The sequence below is a fragment of the Malania oleifera genome, chromosome 1, assembly GCF_029873635.1.
Source record: "Malania oleifera isolate guangnan ecotype guangnan chromosome 1, ASM2987363v1, whole genome shotgun sequence".
In the NCBI taxonomy this organism is placed as follows: Eukaryota; Viridiplantae; Streptophyta; class Magnoliopsida; order Santalales; family Ximeniaceae; genus Malania; species Malania oleifera.
This window is the reverse complement of record NC_080417.1, coordinates 83237199-83258110: the sequence shown is the minus strand read 5'-3', so window position 1 is coordinate 83258110 and position 20912 is coordinate 83237199.

The following is a 20912-nucleotide window of genomic DNA, read 5'->3' as shown; positions in this document are numbered from 1 at the left end:
CCTTATAATCTACGCATCTAACCAAAATCCCCAAACTGGACATCCTTATCTTATTTCAAGATCTAGTCCTACACTCTAGAAACACAACCCAACAATAGTTTACTATGACTTTCTTAAAATCGTCATGCTAAGAAAGACAAAAACCACCACAGAAGTCTTGCCTCTAAAATGCAAAACAAAATCTCAAATCCTCTTCCTATACTCTGGTATTGTTTCCGCTGCGTTCTAGAGTCTACAAAATCTAACAACCTAAGCTCTAATACCAAACTGTAATGACCTGCCTAATTTACTGTATATGTATTTTTTTCCATAATAACATTTAATACAATAAGCTTGATATCTTGTTCAACTGTATAACATAATCAACCTGGACCCATGGGTACCAAGGATATACCTAAAATACAACTCAAATACCTAAGCAGCAGGAAACGTAAATTACAACATACCATACAATCAATCACAATATCAGAGTTCTACTGAACCTGTTAAATATACAATCATCCACTAGAAAGGCCAATTGTACCCTAGGATCATAACCCAAAAATAAACCTGACCCTAGCTCAACAACTCACCCTTCAGACATAGTAGCCCCACCGGTCTTTACTGTCATGGAGCTCTATCTGCTCCTTTACATGGATTTCATGAAATGTTTATATAGCTAGGGTGAGACACCTCTCAGTAAGAAAAAAAAACTAACATTGTGTGTGGCAACATGATTGTTTTCATGTTATACATAATAACAGTACATACATCATATCTAATAAAAATTGTGGATATCATACTAGAATAAAACATGATTCCTCATAACATAATATATCGTACTAAATTACTAATATGAAAATCATATTATATAACTGTACAATACTAAAATACACCTAGGATGGATAATTAGCTGATGTCTTGTCTTACCCGCACATGACTAGGTTTTTGCAGCCAGAAGGCGGGACCTAGTAATGGTTGGCCGACCATGCTAGATCAAACATAAGTCCGTAAGTACGATGGGCCTACCCCACTTGCTCTCGGACTGCCATGGGGTCTACTCCACTCTACACTGAAGCCTCACCGACTGCCATCTCCCACACTACTGGTCATGTGGTAGCACTATCATAATTCTGAACATATAGTTACGATAGCGTGCTCTTGAAACTGAACTAAATCATGCCATCCAGGTTCTGATATCATATAATAAGTTCCATATACTGAACATAGCTGTTTTGTATTTCATAATAATAAATGTCATTTACATATTTCATAAATTTTTTTTTACCATACTTGATTATGGCATCTGCGCCAACATGAACCTTAGCATCTGCGCCGGCATAACATAACATGAAACACAGCATCTACGCCAACATAACACAACATGAAACACGACATCTGTGCCAACATAACATAACATGAAAAACGACATCTGTGCTAGGATAACATAACATATATCACGGCATTTGTGCCGACATAACATAATATACTGAACATAATTTTTCTGTACTGTTTAATATGTAAAATCATGTTTCCTACATTATTTTATAATTGCCATAAAAACCATCATATCATGCTTGATCTAGGGAAAACATTCTATTTTGATATACACATTTATATGGAAATTAAACTCATGCCACACAGAATTAGAGTAACCTCCTGAATGTAAAATCTATTCCAAAATCATAATTTTCTAAATAAACACGTTTAAATCATATTCATGTTCACAACAATATTTCCCAAACACAATTATATAATATACATATTTTCCTAAAATTTAATGCTGTAAAATAATAAATAATTTCATGAAAAATCCTAACTTAGTTTATCCCCTTACTTGGCTTACTAAGAAGTTCACAAAATACCCAATTCTTCACCTGTAGTGTTCATAACACAATACTCTAAAATTAACATTTTCTCCAACAAAACTTCAGTATTTCCTTTCCTAACATATTCTCCTCAGTCCAGAAACACCAAATGCCCAATAATACTAAAATTAACTAACTTACCCAAATTTTGGAATGATTCCCAAGTTAGTCTAACCGATGATCTACTCCAACAAATATGAAGAGAATCTTCCCAAGAGTAGCGTGGCAGCTTCGGATCGTCGATCCGACAAAGAACGGGGCTGTATTTCTAGAGAGAAGGAGTGGAGGACGAAGAAGAGAGAGAGAGAGAGAGAGAGAGAGAGAGAGAGAGAGAGAGAGAGAGAGGGAGAAGAAGGAAGCTTTGCATTCAAAAGTGGTCACTGAAATCCGAATTTGGCATACCTATACACTGGCCTTCGTCGACGATGTCAAGAAGGGAGTTCATCAATGAACTCATAAACTTCGTTGATGAATTTCAGGCCCTAAAATAGCCCTCTCAGTAATTCCTCATCGACGAGACACGTGTCCCCATCGACGACCGCAGTAAGCCACTTCATCGATGAAAGTTTCGCGTTCGTCGACAAGAACCAACTATGACCTCTTTTAAAAATTTCCTTTTCTCCCTCATTTATTATTTAAAATACCATAATTCTTCAGGTCTCTACAATGTTTATATTTATTAGTATGCTTATATTTATTATTACGTTCATACTTACTATTGTGTTTATCTTTATTATTATATTATTAATTGTGTTTATATTTATTATTATGTTTACATTTACTATTAGGTTTATGTTTATTATCATGTGTAGTTTATTGTTATGATTCTGTTTATTATTATATATTATGGTAGTGTAGAGTTTAGCTCATTATTACATATTGTGTTATTATGTTAGGTTAGTATTTTAGTTTATTATTGTATTATTATCTTTATTAAAGTGTATTATGTTTGTATTTACTATCATGTTTAGTTTATTATTAGGGTATCATTATTATGTAGAAAGGTAGTTTACTATAATGGTATTTTATTAATTATTGTGGTAGATTATTATTATATAATTATTATTATTATTTTTGGTAGTTTCTTGTTATGGTAGTGTATATATATATATATATATATATGATATTATGGTATTTCAGTATTATTATTATTATGTTTATATTCAGTACTATATATTATATTATTTTTAGTATTTTAGTACATTACGGTATTCTTATTATTGTATGTTTAGTATTATAAATTATTATATTAGTTTATTTCTATAGTAGTTTATTATGTAGTTTATTGTTATGATATTTTATTATGTATTATTTATTATTATAATATTGTTGTGTTGTTATGTAGTTTTATTGCGCATATTAGTATGGTGTTATTATGATATTATATACTACTATTATAGTATTGCATTGTATTATTAATATAATATTATTAGTACAAGGTTGTTATTATATTGTTTTTAGTGCTGTTACTATTATTTATGTTTTATTATTACTAATATTAAATAGGTTTCATATTTTTGTTTCTTTGGTATATTTATATTTTTGTATTATATAGTAGGGTATTCATTTTTATTATTATTTATTTCGTGTGTGTATATCCTCATGATTGTAACAAAAGAGTATGAGCTTTTCAAGCTCCCTGTACCACAGTTCCGAGGGAATATATATATTATGTATATTTTTGTGTAATTAATTTCTTTGCATGTGTATTTCACAAATTCACGAAATGGAGTAATTTTAAAAGTTTATTAAATTTAATTAGTAGGATAATTTTTTATTAATTAGGTACCATTCGTAAGAACGAGTGCATAGGGGTGCTCATACCTTTCCCTTCGCGTAACCAAACTCCCAATCCCTGCTTTGGTAACGCGGACCGATACTACCCTTAATTGGGTAGTAATCAAGTGTTCTAACCACACTAAAAGGTTAGTGGGGACTCCATTCCTATTTTTTCAAAAATTAAACAAATACAAATTTTTCATTTTGCCTCGTTCCGATCGGGACGTCGCAACACTGGTTGTGTCAAAGCATGTTTTATGTCCTAAAGACTTTGGAAAGTCAAGTATATTTTCATAAAGGATATAGTAGCATGTAAGACATCAGATAAGCTTTCAAATGTGTTCTCATAAACAAGGTATTTCATATTCAAGGGGAAAATCATTTGGACAAGTATAAATCTTCATTAGACTTAGTATCTTTCACGTACTTTTGTCCAATAATGAGTTAAATCATTAAAAGGCTTATTGGCATGGAAAAATAGGGAAATCGTCGACTAATGTAGTGCATTCCTCATCTAATTAATCCATTAGCCTAAATTGAGTTTCTTCCCATGTCAATCGTCGACGAATGGCATTGACTCATTGACAAATGGGAGGAACTCATTGACGAATGAGTATTGAATCATTGACAAATTTTTCCAGTAGCTAAAATGAGTTTTCCACCTATGCGACTTATCGATGGAATGGCATGATTCATGGATGACTCAAGGTGACTCATCGATGATTCAGGTAGATTCGTCGATAATTCACATCCTGAGCTAAACACCAATGGCTAGAAAACGGCTAGTTTCTTTTGGGATTCACTCCCAACGGTCACCCAACAGCTAGCTCATGAGTTTGGCTATAAATACAAGTCCAAAGACTTGTCTATGAATGGCATTGGTGATTTTTCAAGTTCATGGTGAAAAATATCTTTGAATACAGAACCTAAGCACTTTACATATTAGTTATCCATCACAAGCACTCAATTCTCTCTTGCTCTTTAATATTGTGTGATTTATTCCTTGAGAGAATAGTGTGAATTTTGGTTTGTATTTGATATCAACTCATTTGTCAAGCATTTCTTTGAATACCCAACTTCTTGTAAAGGTTCTTCATGAACCGTTTGGTGAAAGTTCTTGGTGAACCATCTTGCAAGGCTTCTTGGTGAACCTTACGACTCTTGGTGAGCATTGTAGGGATTTGTTCCCAAGTGTAGGGATTTTTTCTCGAGTTGTAAGGCTTCTCCGCCGGGGAAGGACTTCCTTAGTGGATTGTGGAATCCTTGAGTTAGTCTCAAGGCATGGACGTAGGCTTGGTTCCAAACCACATTAAAATACCGGTGTAAAGCTTTCTCTCCCTATACTCTTTAATTTGTGTCTTGTGCATGATTTACATTTTATATATCGTGATATAATTTTTTGTATCTTACCAAGAGTTTTATTTTGTAGAGAAAGTCGTATATATGCAAAAGACTCCATTCCCCCCCGCCCTATACTCTCGAGCCGACAAGTGGTATCAGAGCATACCACCTACTTTCAATTGCTATCAAAGCGAGGTTCTTGTATTTTTTTTTGGAGTAAAACAAGTACATAAAGATCAAACGGGATATTCGGTGAACACCTCCTCTTCCTTTGGATGATATTTTTATCAACCACCGATGTTCGAAGGCACCAACTACCTCGTGTGGAAAAATCAGAGGGCCATCTTCTTTCAAGCACACAACTTGGATTTGTGGGAGATCATCTCCAAAGGAGACTTCTCATTCACAAAGAAGAATGACAAAAATAAGGATATTCCAAAGGCTTTAATGGAGTTTTCAAAAAGCGAAAAGAGGTTAGTTGAATTGAATTTTAAAGCAAGACATTTCATTTGTTGTGCTTTAAATGATGTTGAGTACAATCATGTTTGTGGATGTGAATCTGAAAAAGAAATGTGGATTTGCTTCAAATCACCAATGAGGAGCCTAAGAAAGAGATATATTATACCTTAGATTAACCTAGCACTACTCACCAAGACACATTAGAAGAAGCACATTCTTGCTTCATGGCAAATGAACAAGAGGAAAATAGTTTGGATGATGATGATTATACTCCTTCCTATGATGAAGTAGTAAACGATTGCACTAAATTATTAGAAGAATTAGTTTTTGTAAAAACAAAATAAGAACAAAAATGAAAAAGAGTTTTTTTTGTCAAAACAAAAGGAATTCTCTTTGAAAGAAGAAAATGAATCCCTTAAAAGGAAAAATAAAGAGTTTGTTAAAAATTATCAAAAAGAATAAGTAAAAATAGAAGACTTGAAAAATAAATTGTCAAAATCCAAAGGAAAAGAACCTTGTCTTTGTTCTATCTTGAAAGAATAAAATACCTCCTTAAAAAGGGAAAATGAGGAGCTTATTTCAAAAGCTCAAAAAGACCATGAAATTTTTCAAGAAGTAGGAAATTTGAAAAATTAAATTCCAAATGTTTTAAAAGAGAATACTCTATTGAAAAAGAAAAATGAAGATCATGGTAAAGCAACAAGAGGAAAAGAAAACTCAAGTAAAGTTTTGAGAGTTAAGAGAAATAATATTTCCAAAAAGAATTTGAAATCCTCTTTTAAATCACATGGTAATGTCTCAACAAGAAAAAATAATGCAACTAAGTCAAAACCCTTACACACAAATAAAATTTGTTTATATTGTGAAAGAAAGGGTCATATATGATATCTTTGCCCTTATAGAGGAGTTAGAGGCAAAGAAAGAAAGCTTAAATGGGTAGTGAAGAAAAACCCCTAAGCACCCAAGGAAGAATGGGTACTAAAAGGAGACACATGATTTTTCAAACATTTGCTTCCTTAGAACCTAGTATTAGGAAATAGGATTTAGGTAGATTTAACCAAACCTAGGTAAAATGAGATAAGTGTTGACCAAGTGAGTACTTACCTTAATTGAGCTAAAAATGAAAAAAAAAATCCCAGATTATGCATTTCAAATTATTATGCTAAGAATTTTAGAAGATCAAGCCAATATTGATGAGTTCAAATTATAAAACCAATATGATTTTTTTATTATATATATCCTTATTTGATTGGTTTATTTCTTTTTGGAAATATTGGCTATTGTCTATGGGATGAAATAGCATGTGCTCAAAGCTTATTCTTTAAGAATAAAATTTATGAGTAGCAAATTGAAAAACCTTGTATGAATAAAGGTTCAAAAGCATGTTATGATAGGTTAATCCATCTCTTATGGAAAAGAGATATATTCCTTTGTTACATAATTTGTTTTGATGATAAATGCTTAAGTTTGAATACATGGTTAGAATATCTAAAGCTTAGCATTCATGATGTTGAATAACAACAAGTGGTATTCAAAAAGCATCTATTTGTAATATCATTTGAGCATATGTTGTGTTTATAAGAATACTTTCCCACTAGTGGCAAATCAGGAGAACATGTCTCCTATTAACCAAGTGCATTATTTAAATAAATTCTAGTTTGCATCTAAATGCTCTTTTCCAAGTAGTAAGGACCTACTTACCAAGCATTACTCACAAGCCTGAACTCCTTATGGAAAATGTCAATCCATATTTGATTAACATGGAATGCTTGATCCACCGACGAGTGTATCTATCCTTACTCCATTTTTAAGCTCTCATTGTTAGAAAAATTAAATAAAGCTTTATTAGAAATCATCATTCTTGGATAGTAAGGAAGCCAATTTAGGCATTTCAGTTGTTATGGTTTAGCACTAACATTTGGCATATGTGTTTAGCACATACTCACCTCACCACCATGGAAACTAATCTTAAGGGAGAGAAATTATTTTAGCTAAATGAATAGTACCTCTCTTTTTGATGATGATCAAAGGTGGAAGATATTTGGTGTTATATATATGAGGGAGAAATGTAAATATATGTGGGGTAGACTGGAGATGGTAATATAAAAGTTCAATTTTGCTTATTGCCTTATCTTAAATGAACTTTCTACTTTATGAATTGCATATCAAAGCTCCAATAGATATGAATTTCTTTATTATGACTTATATGCAAAAAGTAAGAGGGAGCAAATTTTAGATATGCATATAGTAAGGGGGAGAATATTTTAGTACCATTTAATAATATGCATAAATTAAGGGGGAGCTTAAATTATACCCTATAGAGAACACCAATGGTTTGCCATCATTAAAAAGGGGAAGATTGTTAGCCTTGATGGCTACATGAACTTAATTGTCTTGTTTTGATGATAACAATTAACCCATTAGTGATTCTAGGTAAACTATCTTTGCATAATAAACTATGGCAAGTCAAACTCAAATGCAAAGATTAAGTGAATTCTTAATAGGTTAGACATCATCAAAAAGAGGGAGATTGTTAGCCTTGGTGGCAACATAATCATGTTTTATATGTTATGATGATATTAACCTATATGTTGTTCATAGTGTTTTCTATCTTTACTGATCATGTTAAGTACAAGTGCAACTAACAAATACATAATGTAATGAATCAAAGGCAAAGATTAAATTAAGTTGATGTCGAGAAGGAAAGATCAAAAGGACACTCACTCGGAAAGAACCCAAGCACAACCAAAGGAAGCTTAATGTAGAATTACTTGTTTTGGGGAGTGTTTGAGGTAGTATATTCTATAACTCTTGCGGTAACGTTTCATATGTGATTTCTGAGTACGAGTTGAGCAATTTGCACATGCATACTAGGATACATGAGTTTATAGGATGTCATTAAGTCACAAACTTAACATACATGGTTTTCGAAGTTAAAATAAGAGTTTGCCAAAAATACCCTATCAAATATGTTTTTTTATAAGGGACAAGTTTGAAACATCTTCGTATTGCAAACTTTAAATACTTGGTCCCACTTGTGTCAAAGCATGTTTTATGCCCTAAAGACTCAAGAAAGTCAATTATATTTTCATAAAGGACATAGTAACATATAAGATATCAAAATAAACTTTCAAATGTGTTCTCATAAACAAGATATCTTATATTCAAGGGGAAACTCATTTGGACAAGGATAAATCTTTATTAGACTTAGTAACTCTCACATACTTTTGTCCAATAACGAGTTAAATCATTAAAATGATTATTGGCATGAAAAACAAGGCAATAGTCGACTAATGTAGTGCATTCATTGACTAATTAATCCAATAGCCTAAATTGAGTTTCTGCCCAGATCTATCGTCAACAAATGGCATTGACATGTTAACGAATGGCAGGGACTTGTCGATGAGTGAGTATTGACTCGTTGACGAATTTTTCTAGTAGGTAAAATGGGTTTTCAACCCATGTGACTCGTCGACGAAAAGGCATGATTTGTCAACGACTCAGGTTGACTCGTTGACAATTGGGGTAGACTCATCGACGATTCGCATCATGAACCGAACCTTAAAGGCTAGAAAATGACTGGTTTCTTTTGGGATTCACTCCCAATGGTCACACAACGGCTAGATCGTGATTTTTGCATTAAATACAAGTCCATAGACTTGTTTAGGAAAGTTTTTGGTGATTCTACAAGCTCATAGTGAAAAATATCTTTGAATATAAAACCTAGGCACTTTGTATATTAGTTATTCATCACAAGTGCTCAATTCTCTCTTGCTCTTTAGTCTTGCATGATTCAATCCTTAAAATAATAGTGTGAGGTTTGGTTTTTATTTGATATCAGCTCATTTGTAGAGCATTTCTTTGTATACCCAACTTCTTGTAAAGGTTCTCTATGAACCGTTTGGTGAAGGCTCTTGGTGAACCATCTTGCAAGGCCTCTTGGTGAACCTTCTGCTCTTGGTGAGCATGATAAGGATTTGTTCCTGAGTTGTAAGGCTTCTCCACCAGTGAAGGAGTCCTTTTGTGGATTGTGGAATCCTTGAATTGGTCTCAAGGCATGGACATAGGCATGGTGCCGAACCACCATAAAATATCGATGTTAAGCTTTCTCTCCCTATACTCTCTAATTTGTGTCTTGTGCATGATTTACATTTTGTGTCTTGTGCAAGATTCACATTTTTGTAGAGAAAGACGTATATACGCAAATAGTCCATTCACCCCCCTCTTGACCCTCTACTCATGGGTCGACAAGTGGTATCGGAGCATACCACCCACTTTTAGGCTCCATTTTTATTTTATTTTAAAATAAAAAATTAAATTAAATTAAGCAAGTGCGTGGGCACATGCACAAGCACTTGCACGTGATCACTTGCCCCTTTAATTAAACGACATGTTTTATTGCTTGTGAAATAGAAAAAATATATACATATATAAAAATATGGCAGGCCCCTCTTTTTCCTTCTTTTCTTATGCATTCTCTCTCCCGTCACCTCCATCATCACTCTTTCAACCTCCATCCATATTTTCTTGTCTCCAATCCTTGAAAATCCACCCATCAACCTCGCTGGCCTCCTTGCCTTTGAGTTGCATTGGCCTACCCCCTCCCATTTAATTTTTTTTCATTTTTATTTATTTTATTCCTTTTCCTTTCTTTTACCATTTTCCTATTTACAACCCCAAACAAGGGGTTTTGTAGGGGCTCTCTTCTCCTCTATCGACTCCTCTCTCACTCTCTCTCTCTCTCGCTATGTGTGTGTGTGTGTGTGTGTGTGTGTGTGTGTGTGTGTTTCTCTTTTCTCTTTTCTTCCTTTTTATCTCCTACGTTGTGCGTCGTGTGTGTGTGTAGTTGACTATATGTGCACTGCATGCGTGCATATATTTGGATTGCATGTATGTGTGAGTGTGTGAATGGATGCATACGTATAGTATGCATGGCTACATGTGGGAATATACCTGAATGGATGCATGTGAGTGAATGCGTGCATATTGGATGGATATATGCATAGATATGTGTGTGTGATTGGATGCATGCATATACGACGCATGATTGCATGTGTGGATATGCATGAATGGATGCATGCATATTTGTGTGTATGTGTGGGATGCATGTGAGTGAATGCATGCATGTTGGATGGATATATGCATGGATATGCATGAAATGTGTGCATGGATGCATGTGTGTCACGACGTCCCGAAGCGCGTGTGCCTCGGGGTGATGAAATAAAATATGGTTGATTGATTTTCGGGAAAAAAAATAGTAATGGAGTCGCCACTAAGCTTTTAGTGTGGTTAGAACACTTGTTACTACCCAATTAAGGGTAGAATCGGTCTGCGTTATTAAAATCGGGATCCGGAGTTCAGTTACACGAGGAGAAAGTTCGAGCACCCCCTACGCATCCGTTCTTACAAACAGTACCTAATTAATTATGAAATTATCCCGCCAATTAAATTTAATAATTCTTTAAAATTACTCCCTTTTAGTGAATTTTTGAAATACACATATAAAGCAATAAATCACACAAAAATATATATAGTATATATTTCTTAAGAATTGGGGTACGTGAAGCTTAAAGAGCTCATACCATTTCGTTAAAATCATAGGGATGAAAGTTGAAAATAATGATAATAATAAAATAATAACAAGTTAATATAAATACTAAAAATATCACAATTGAATATACGTATACTTCAAAATAGAATAATGAGAGTAATAATAATAATAATAATAATAATGAAAAAAAATACTATAATAATATTAATACTGATAATGATAATGCTAATAATAATATACAATAATAATAATGATAGTAATAATAAATACAATAATAATGATAATAGTAATAATAATAATAATAATAAATATAATAGTAATAATAATAAATAATATATAGTAATAGTAATAATAATAATAATAATAATAATAATAATAATAATAAATGTAATAATAATAAACACAATAATAATAATAATAATAATAATAAATAATAAATAATACAATAATGATAATAAATAATAATAATAATAAATACAATAATAATAATAATAATAATAATAATAATAATAATATTGATATTAATAGCAATAATAATAATATTGCTAACTAAAAATAAAGATAATATACATATTTTAATAATATGATATTTACCTTAATATTAACACACTGTTAAGGATATGCACAATACACACATATGTAAACAATTAATTGAAGAAACAAATCGAACTTAGGATTAAAATATGGAAACCAATGAAAAGGGCAAGAAAATAATGAACTTATGGAAACAAGTTACTTCTAAAATTAATATGTACCTATTTAGTATGGCCACCAAAATTAATACACGGCCCTAAATATACAAATATTAAACATAAAATGAATGCAATAATAACAAAAACCCTAAATACATAGAACAATGAATATGGCCTATTCAAATAAACACGGCCAAAACCCTAAATATTAATCATACTGCTTAAATATGAAAAATAAAAAAAAAAACCTTAAATATTAAACATATAAAATGAATATGGTACACTTTATAATATTCAATAACCAAAAATTATTACATTTAAATATTAAACAATGGAACTCTTACCTGCACATTTTAAAAAAATATCCTACAATAATGAGAATGAACTAATTAGTATTTGAAATAACTACCACAAAAAATCTAAACAAATATCACCATAATAAAATGAAACACATGGAAACAATATTAAAATTTTAACATATATACAATAGAAACCTAGATATGAAAATTAACTAAATACCACAATAAAGAATATATTAATATACTCACATATATAATGAAGTCTTAAACTTTGAATATTAAAACAAATCAAAACAAGAAAAGAAACAGGAAATAAATACACGTGCGTGTGTGTGTCCGCATGCAAGAGGAGTTTACCAGGGAACTCACGACAGGGGAGTCTTGGCGAACAGGGATGGAAAAGGTTGCAGCAATGGTGATGTCGGATGGAAGATCGTTGGAGCTGTTGTGCGAAGGTGGAGGCTGTTGGAGGATCTTGCCAGAAGTAGAGGGGGCCGACGAAGAAGCTAGGCATGGCGACGAGAACATCGGGAAACGACAGCGACAATGTGATCACAACCGTGCTGGAGTGGTGGTTGCTGGGCGTGGAGTTGGCATGATGGCCATGGTTCGCCTAGGTGCGTGCGTGGAGGGGCTCGGTTGGAGCTCTGTTGCTTTGCGTGGAGGCCTGAGATAGACGCTGCCGAGGTGGTGCCAGAGTTGTGGCCGGAGCGGATGGTGTGGCCGGATCTGTGGTGTTGTGGGGAGTTGATGGCGAAAAAGGATGTGAGATGGTCGTGCGCGTGAGAGATAGGGAGAGAGGAGGCTGGCCGTGTGCTGGCGAGGGAGGGATGATGGAGAGGGACTAGGTAGGAGAGATGAGGGAGAAGAGATAAGTGGAAGAAAGAGCTTGGTGAGGCCGTGAGTATGAGGGAGAGGAGAAAACGTGTGAGGAAGCGAGGACTGAGAGAGGCAGTAAGCGAGAGGGAGTAATAGAGCTTAGTTTTTTTTTTTGTTTTGCCTCAGCCCCCAGCGGCTGTGAAGGCTCTCCCCCTTTTATAATTTTTTTGTTTTTTTTAAAAGCCCTAAATCCTAAAGAATGTGTGCGGCAGCCCTAATCCAGCAACCCATAAAAATAAAAATAAAAATAAAAATAAAAACCTCTTTAATTTTTATCTTTTTCCTCCAAAAATAAATGTGAGGCCTGATAAAGAGTACTTGATTCTGGGAGACCAATGGACCCGAACTCTGTTTAATAAAATGACTGAAAAATAAAATAAAAAAGGACTCAATTTTTAGGGACTAAATAAAATACTTAATTGAAAGAACTCAATTTTAAAATGTAAAAGACTCAATTTTTAAAAATTACAAGACTAAATTTATATCTAGATGGGACTCAAAATATTTTTACATAAAAATAACTAGGACTCATTTTAAAAATCAAATGGACTCAATTTAAAAATATCAAGACTCAGTTTAAAATACCCGAGACACCTTTTGAAAATAAAAGAACTTAATTTTGAAAATAACCGGGACTCACATTTGAAGTTAACAGAACTCAATTTTGAAATAGACCGGGACTCAATCGGATCCTTCCCTTCCCGGGAATATAAGGTCAATTTTTTAGTACCATGGGTCTCCTCAGAAAGGTCTGGTTAAAATTAGGGTGTCTACAATGTGTATATGATGTGTGGCTGCATGTGTGAACATGCATGAATGGATGCATGCATGTGTTGTGTGTGTATGGATGCATGTGAGCATGAATGCATGGATGGTACACATGTTGGGCGATGCATTTGATGCATGTATACATATGTATATGCATGGTGCATGAATGCATGGATGGCATGTATGCATGATGCATTTGGATACATGAGTGATGAGTATGTACGGTGATGCATGTGCATGATGTATGATACATGCATGGAAAGGCATGTGTTGATGCATGGCATGTGTGAGTGAGTGCATGCATGCATAAATGTGCATATATATAAATATATATATATATATATATATATATATATGTGTGTGTGTGTGTGTGTGTCTGTGTGTCTGTGTGTCTGTGTGTCTGTGTCTGTGTTTGTATGTGCGCGCGCGCGTGTGAACATACTTAGTATATATATATATATATATATATATATGTATATATATATATATATATGTATGTATTGTATGTGTATTATACGCATATGTGTGTGTGTGTGTGTGTACTTATATGTATAAATCTGTTTATATATGTACAATATAGATATATGCATATGTATACATGTACTTCTAGGTAAGTATATGTATATTCATACGTGTGCACTATGTGTATCTAATATATACATATATTATGTATATTTGTTGACTCTATGAGTCCAATCTTGTTTTGATAATGACAAATCACTTGGTATTTGATCTGTGCGTTGAGTTTGTGAACAGGAATTATATTAAGCATGCACGGAAAGATAACGAGTTATGGAAGCGTTCATGTAAAGTTTACAAATCTTGGAAAGCATCATGGAACTCAAAGAGTATTAGAATCAAGATGTAAGAGGTAAAGTTTAAGAATATCTTGGGAATGGGAATTTAGAACTCATGTACTTACATTTCCATATGATTTAATTTGAGGCTCAATATAACTTAGAATGATTTTAGGATTCATGCATTTAATCTACATCATTAGGAAACTCTCATGGACTTAGAAATGTTTTCAAAATCACGAAAAATATGTTTTTTAAAAGACCCAAGAAAATGAGCAAAGCAGATTTTTAAATTAGAAAAGAAAATTTAAGAAAAATGGGACTTTGGTAGCTTGAACTCAACCTCAGGCGCCTGGAGATTTTCTTCGGTTGTCTGAAGATTAAGTTCGGTAGCCCAAAAAATTAAATGGGAAAGACAGAACCTGGCCGAGGCTCTTCGGTCTCCTGACCCTGGAACCTCAGGCGCCTGAAGTCACTTCAGGAGTTTGAAGTCACCACTTCGGTCACCTAACCCTGTGTTCCAATGTGATTTTTCAAGGCTTAAGGAACTTCGGTTGCCTCGACTTTTACCCTCAAGCACCCCAAGTCGCGGGAATGTTAAAAACGTATTTTTTATTAAAAGAACTCGCGAGCTATCTTATTGATCCAACGGCTGAGATCAATCCTAAGGGTTATACACTATATATATAGATTATCCAAACCCTAGAAAGAAGCTAAGACACACAACAAGAAAAGAACACATCTCATTGCAAGATTTGAGAAAACCCTAGAGCTAATTGTCTATATTTCAATCTTCTTCCATGTTCTTTGAGAAAATCTCTTTTGAAAATCAAAGGGCATTCTTTCATTCAACTGAACTTCAATCCAGTAATAAGGTTTGATCTTTCAAGTTATTATTTTTCTAGAACCTCTCATCTCATTACGTGTTTTTCTTGATTATCATTAGAAAGAGGTTTGGATCTTAAGTGTGCATACACGTATAAAAGTTGATTTTTGAAAAGATCATTTCTTGAGAAAGTCTTGTTATCTCGGTTGATTGATTTTTGATTCAAGAGTATATAAATATACATATATATTGTTCATACGACTTTTTATTGAAAAACCTAGCTTGATTAAAAGATTGAACCTTGAAAGAAACTTTGTGATTTTTATTGAGTTTGTATTCAAGTCAAAGTTTTTGTTAAATTGCTCACATCAAACATACTTGTGCATCTTTACAAAGTGAATCAAGAACCCTAGTTGACTCCAAGGCATTTCATATATCTCCTTACTTGGGAGTTCTTTTATTAAATAAGAATTTGTGTGTTGAAGCATATCATACATCAAACGATTGTATCTTTTTCATGCATTCATGAGCTTCAAGTTATATCATACGTTAATGTGCTAGGAAATTGAATTGTACTCACAAGCTTTCGTTAGAAGCATTGTTTTGAGTTTTGTTTTCCATATTTTATTGTATACACGGTTCGGTGTGTGAACCGGTGTGTGAGTAGAGAGCTGTATCTCTTGTAAGCAGCGGATTGTAAGGGAAGCTCCGTCTCACTTTAAGGAACAGGTTTTTAATGAATCCTTGAGTGGTTGCTCAAGGTGAGGACGTAGGCCAAGTCGGCTGAACCTCGTAAAACTGCGTTTGTCCTCTCTCTTCCCTTCACTCTTTATTTTCAGCATTACATTTAAATTGTGTATATTGCATGCATAGATTGAATAGTCGCACACATACATAATTGAGTAACAATAAATTGTTGGTAAATTTATAAGAAAAGTTTAAGAGGTAACTAAGTGCCTTAGAATTTTTTTTAATACCCAATTCACCCCCCCCCCCCTCTTGGGATTACACCTGATTCAACATTTGGTATTAGAGCAGGTTTACATATACTTGATCGTTAATTTGTAAAACCATCACATGGCACACATCGGTGTAACTCCATTCGGTGAGGGACACTCATCCATTAGACCACCCATTTTCTGTGGTGTAAATTACACCTATTAGAAACGTAGGATGAGCATATATCTACTGAACGTAGATTGGAAGGTTCGGAGAATTGTGACTAAGGGAAATCACATTCCCATGAAAGTAATTGATAAGACTAATGTACCTAAAAATGAAGATGAATATACTGAAGAGGATTGGAAGTCAGTTCAAATTAATGTCACTGCCATGAATATACTTTTCTATGCACTAGATGTCAATGAATTTAATAGGGTAATGGCATGTAACTCAACTAAAGAAATTTGGGAAGAATTAGAAGTTACATATGAAGGCACTAAGGAAGCCAAGGATAGTAGAATAGACATGCTCACTAGTGAATATGAAGCATTTAAAATGACGGTTGATGAATCCATACAATCCATGTACACTAGATTCACACACATCATTAACTCTTTAAAATGCTCTTGGAAAAACTTACCCTTCTTATGAGTTGATCAAGAAAATACTCAGGGGATTACCTCCAGTGTGGGAAGCAAAAGCTACTACAATAGCAGAAGGGAGAAATCTCAAGGAGATGTCGGTGGACGACCTCATTGGATCACTCATCACCTATGAGCTGGCAAAAAACAAGAGGAAAAAATGAGCAAAGCAAAGCTAAGAAGGTCACTGCACTTAAGGCATCATCAAGCTATTCAAGTGAAGGAAGCAATTCCGAAACGGATGATGACATGGCCTTGCAGTTCTTGAAGAAGAACAAAAAGTTCAACAGAAAATTCCAGAACTCTAAAATAGAAAGACGAGAGCAAAGCATGAAGAAAAAGAAGAAGGATCCACCAACATGCTACAACTGTCGATAAGTTAGACACATCAAGCCTGAGTGCTCCAAGCTCTTAAAAGCTTCAAAGAAAAAGAAGAAGGCGCTGAAAGTCGGTTGGGATACACACAGCACTAGCAGTTCAAAATCTGAATCCAGCGACGACGAGGTTGCCAATCTGTGTCTAATGGCACACAATGACCTTGAGGTACAATCATCTCGTTCATCATCTGCATACTATTCTAGTGAATCTAAAAATGAAAATGATATGATGTCATATGATGAACTGAAACAAGAATACCTGTACACTATTAAAATGCTTGAGAAGAAAACAAAGAAAATTTCTAAGTTGAGAAGCAAAGTCAAAGAACTTTCAAATCTAGTTGAACATCAAAATGAATCCCATGCATCTTTTATAAAAGATAAAAATTCAAAAATTGAGGAGTTAGAAAAGGACTTGAAAGATAAATCTGAAATTTTCTATAAATTTACTGAAGGACAAAACAATTTTAAAAAGCTCTTACAATCTCAAAGAAATTCCTTTAAAAAGGAAGGGTTCGGTTTTAATGGTAATGAAATATAAAGTAAAGACATCTTTACATAGGGTATGTTACAAAAGAATCAAAGTCATTTGGTCCAACTAAGAATCATTATAGATATACTACATGCTTTAAATGTAGAAGGTTGGGTCATATACAACTCGATTGTCCTTTCAAAAACAAAGATGTAAAAATTAAGTATGGAAGGTTAAAGGACAATCTAGCACTAACCCTCCTGGACCCAAGACAATCTGGGTACCAAAGCTAGTTGTTTAATTGTGTCTTGCAGGTTTTCTTAAGATCCACATCCTCAAAAGATAGATGGTATATGGATAGCGGATGCTCACGCCACATGACTGGAGATAAAGCAAAATTCACATCCATCACACTCAAGGATGAAGGGTTTGTTACTTTTGGTGATAATGCTAAGAGAAGGATCACAGGTATCGGTAAAGTCGGTAATAATTCTTCACTTATTATTGATGATGTTTTATTAGTTGAAGGTTTAAAACACAATTTATTGAGCATAAGTCAACTATGTGATAAAGACTACAAAGTATCATTTGAACATGACAAGTGCATAGTTGAACACAAAACTGATAATAAGATATTGTTCATTGCTAACCGTCATGAAAACGTATATACCACAAGCTTTGATAACTTAACTTCACAGAGTGTGGCATGCTTATCTGCAATGAATGAAATAAGTTGGATTTGGCATGGAAGACTAGGACATGCAAACATGAATTTAATCTCAAAACTAGTTAAGAAAGAATTAGTTAAGAGACTACCTAAGACTAAATTTGTGAAAGATAAAATCTGTGATGCATGCCAACTAGGAAAACAAGCAAGAACAAGCTTTAGGAAGAAGAAAGAGATCTCCACTACTAGTCCACTTCAAATGCTACACTTAGACTTATTTGGAGCAAACGAAATTCAGAGTTTAGGAGGAAAATCATATCTTTTTGTCATAGTTGATGATTTTTCAAGATACACATGGGTACTATTGTTAGGTCATAAAGATGAAGCATGTGAAAAATTTATAAACCTATGCAAGAAAGTACAAAATGAAAAGGGATACACAATTACCAAAATTCGAAGTGATAGGGGTAGAGAATTTAAAAATCAAGGCATGGAAGACTATTGTAATTCATTAGGAATTGCCCATAATTTTTTAGCTCCTAGAACACCACAACAGATTGGTGTAGTCGAAAGAAAGAATAGATCTATACATGAAATGGCCAGAACTATGCTTAACGAACATAAATTACCTAAATACTTCTAGGCCGAGGTAGTGAATACTGTCTGTTATGTGCTAAATAGAGTTCTGATTAGACCATCACTTAATAAGACTCCTTACAAATTATGGAATGACCATAGACCAAACATATCATATTTTCATGTTTTTAGCTGTAAGTGTTTTGTACTTAGAGACAATGAGCATCTAAGAAAGTTTGATGTGAAATCAAATGAAGGTATCTTCCTAGGGTATGCTTTAGATAGTAAAGCCTATAGAGTGTGTTGACACCCTATTTTTGCCCTACCCAAACAGAACAAAGGAGTCCCTTCTCATTATATTATTTATTATTGTTCATTACTAGTATTATAATTAGTGTTACCTTACTATTATTTTGGGTATATTTTTTATCATTATTATTATTATTTTTCATTTTTATTATTATTACTAGTACTTTTATTATCTTTATTTTATTTTTACTTTACTATAATTATTTTTGTTTTCCATTTATTTTATTGTTATTATTTTTGATATATTATTATTATTATTATTATTATTATTTTACTGATAATATCTTTATTATTTTTATTTTTACCATAATTATTTATTATTATTTACTATTAATAGTAGTATTATTATTATTATTATCTTATGGATACTTATATTATTATGATAATTATTATTATTATTATTTCCTTTTTTATTATTACTATAAGAATAAAAGCATAAAAAAAAAATTCAAAAAGGGAAGTTTGGTTTTAGGGTTTTCAATTGTTTTTATATAAGGGCAATGAGGCACACTGCCAAGGGGGGGAGCGCAGGCACGGCAAGAGCAGAAAAAAATTTTTCTGCTCCTTCTTCTTCTTCCCTTGCCAACAGCCGCCACCACCCTTTCCCAGTTCTCCGGCCACCACGCTGCTGTCTCTCTCCCTCATTGCTCCAGCCAGCCTCCCCTTTTCACGCCACCAGCAGCAGCGACCACCAGCAACTGCCCCCCCCCCTCTACTGCCATCGCCATCTTCCACACGCATTCCCGGAGCAGGAGAGTGCCGCAGGGACGGAACCAAAACAAACCGTCGTCGCTGCAATCCGAGGACCATCCCTGCAGCAGGCTACCTCACGGCCAACACCACAACAGCCCCAGCCCAGCTTCCATCCGACCACTTTCACTCCTAGCCAGAGACTCCTCTGTCTCTCGGCCCAGCACCGGCAACCCCTACCATAGGAATTCCACCGCCATCAAGGACAGCCGTCCACCCGAAGCCCAGCAACCCCAGGAGACCCGAAGACCTCCTCTCCATCTTGTTCCTGGCGAGATCCCGTAGAGCTCCCGCCCATCTCTTCCAGCCTCCCGGCGGTACAGCCCCAGCGACCTCCTGTGCACGCCATCGCCGCCTTATCCCAGCCTCCCTCCGGTAGCACCCCACGGTAGCCACCTACACACACACACACACACACTGTGCAAAGACAGAGCACACACGCACTCACACTGTCACACACGTGCCTGTATACATATATATATATATATATATATATATATTTTTGGATTTGTTTGGGTTTTGACATGTAAAGTTTTAATTTTTTTTATTGTACATTTAATTGGTGTTTTATATATGTGTATATCTAACATTAATCTACTTTTTGCAGGATTTTTTTTTACCTTTGGCAATAATATTAATTCAGGTTTCATATATATATTCGATGTTAATTTATCTTATTTTATCTTCTTTTTTTTAGGGTTTTTTTTTTGTCCTAGTATTCATTTAGGTTTAATTTTTTATTGTTTATATTAATGCATGTTAAATAATAAATATGGTTGTCTTTTATTATAGTATTTTCATTATTGCGTGATGTTTTGGTATATGGTTCGTTATCATCTTTCCTATGTCCATTTTATATATATTGTGATATTTATAGGTATTATTATGTTCATACATTATTATGTTTGTCTTTAGGCGTAGTTTATTAGGTTTATCTTTG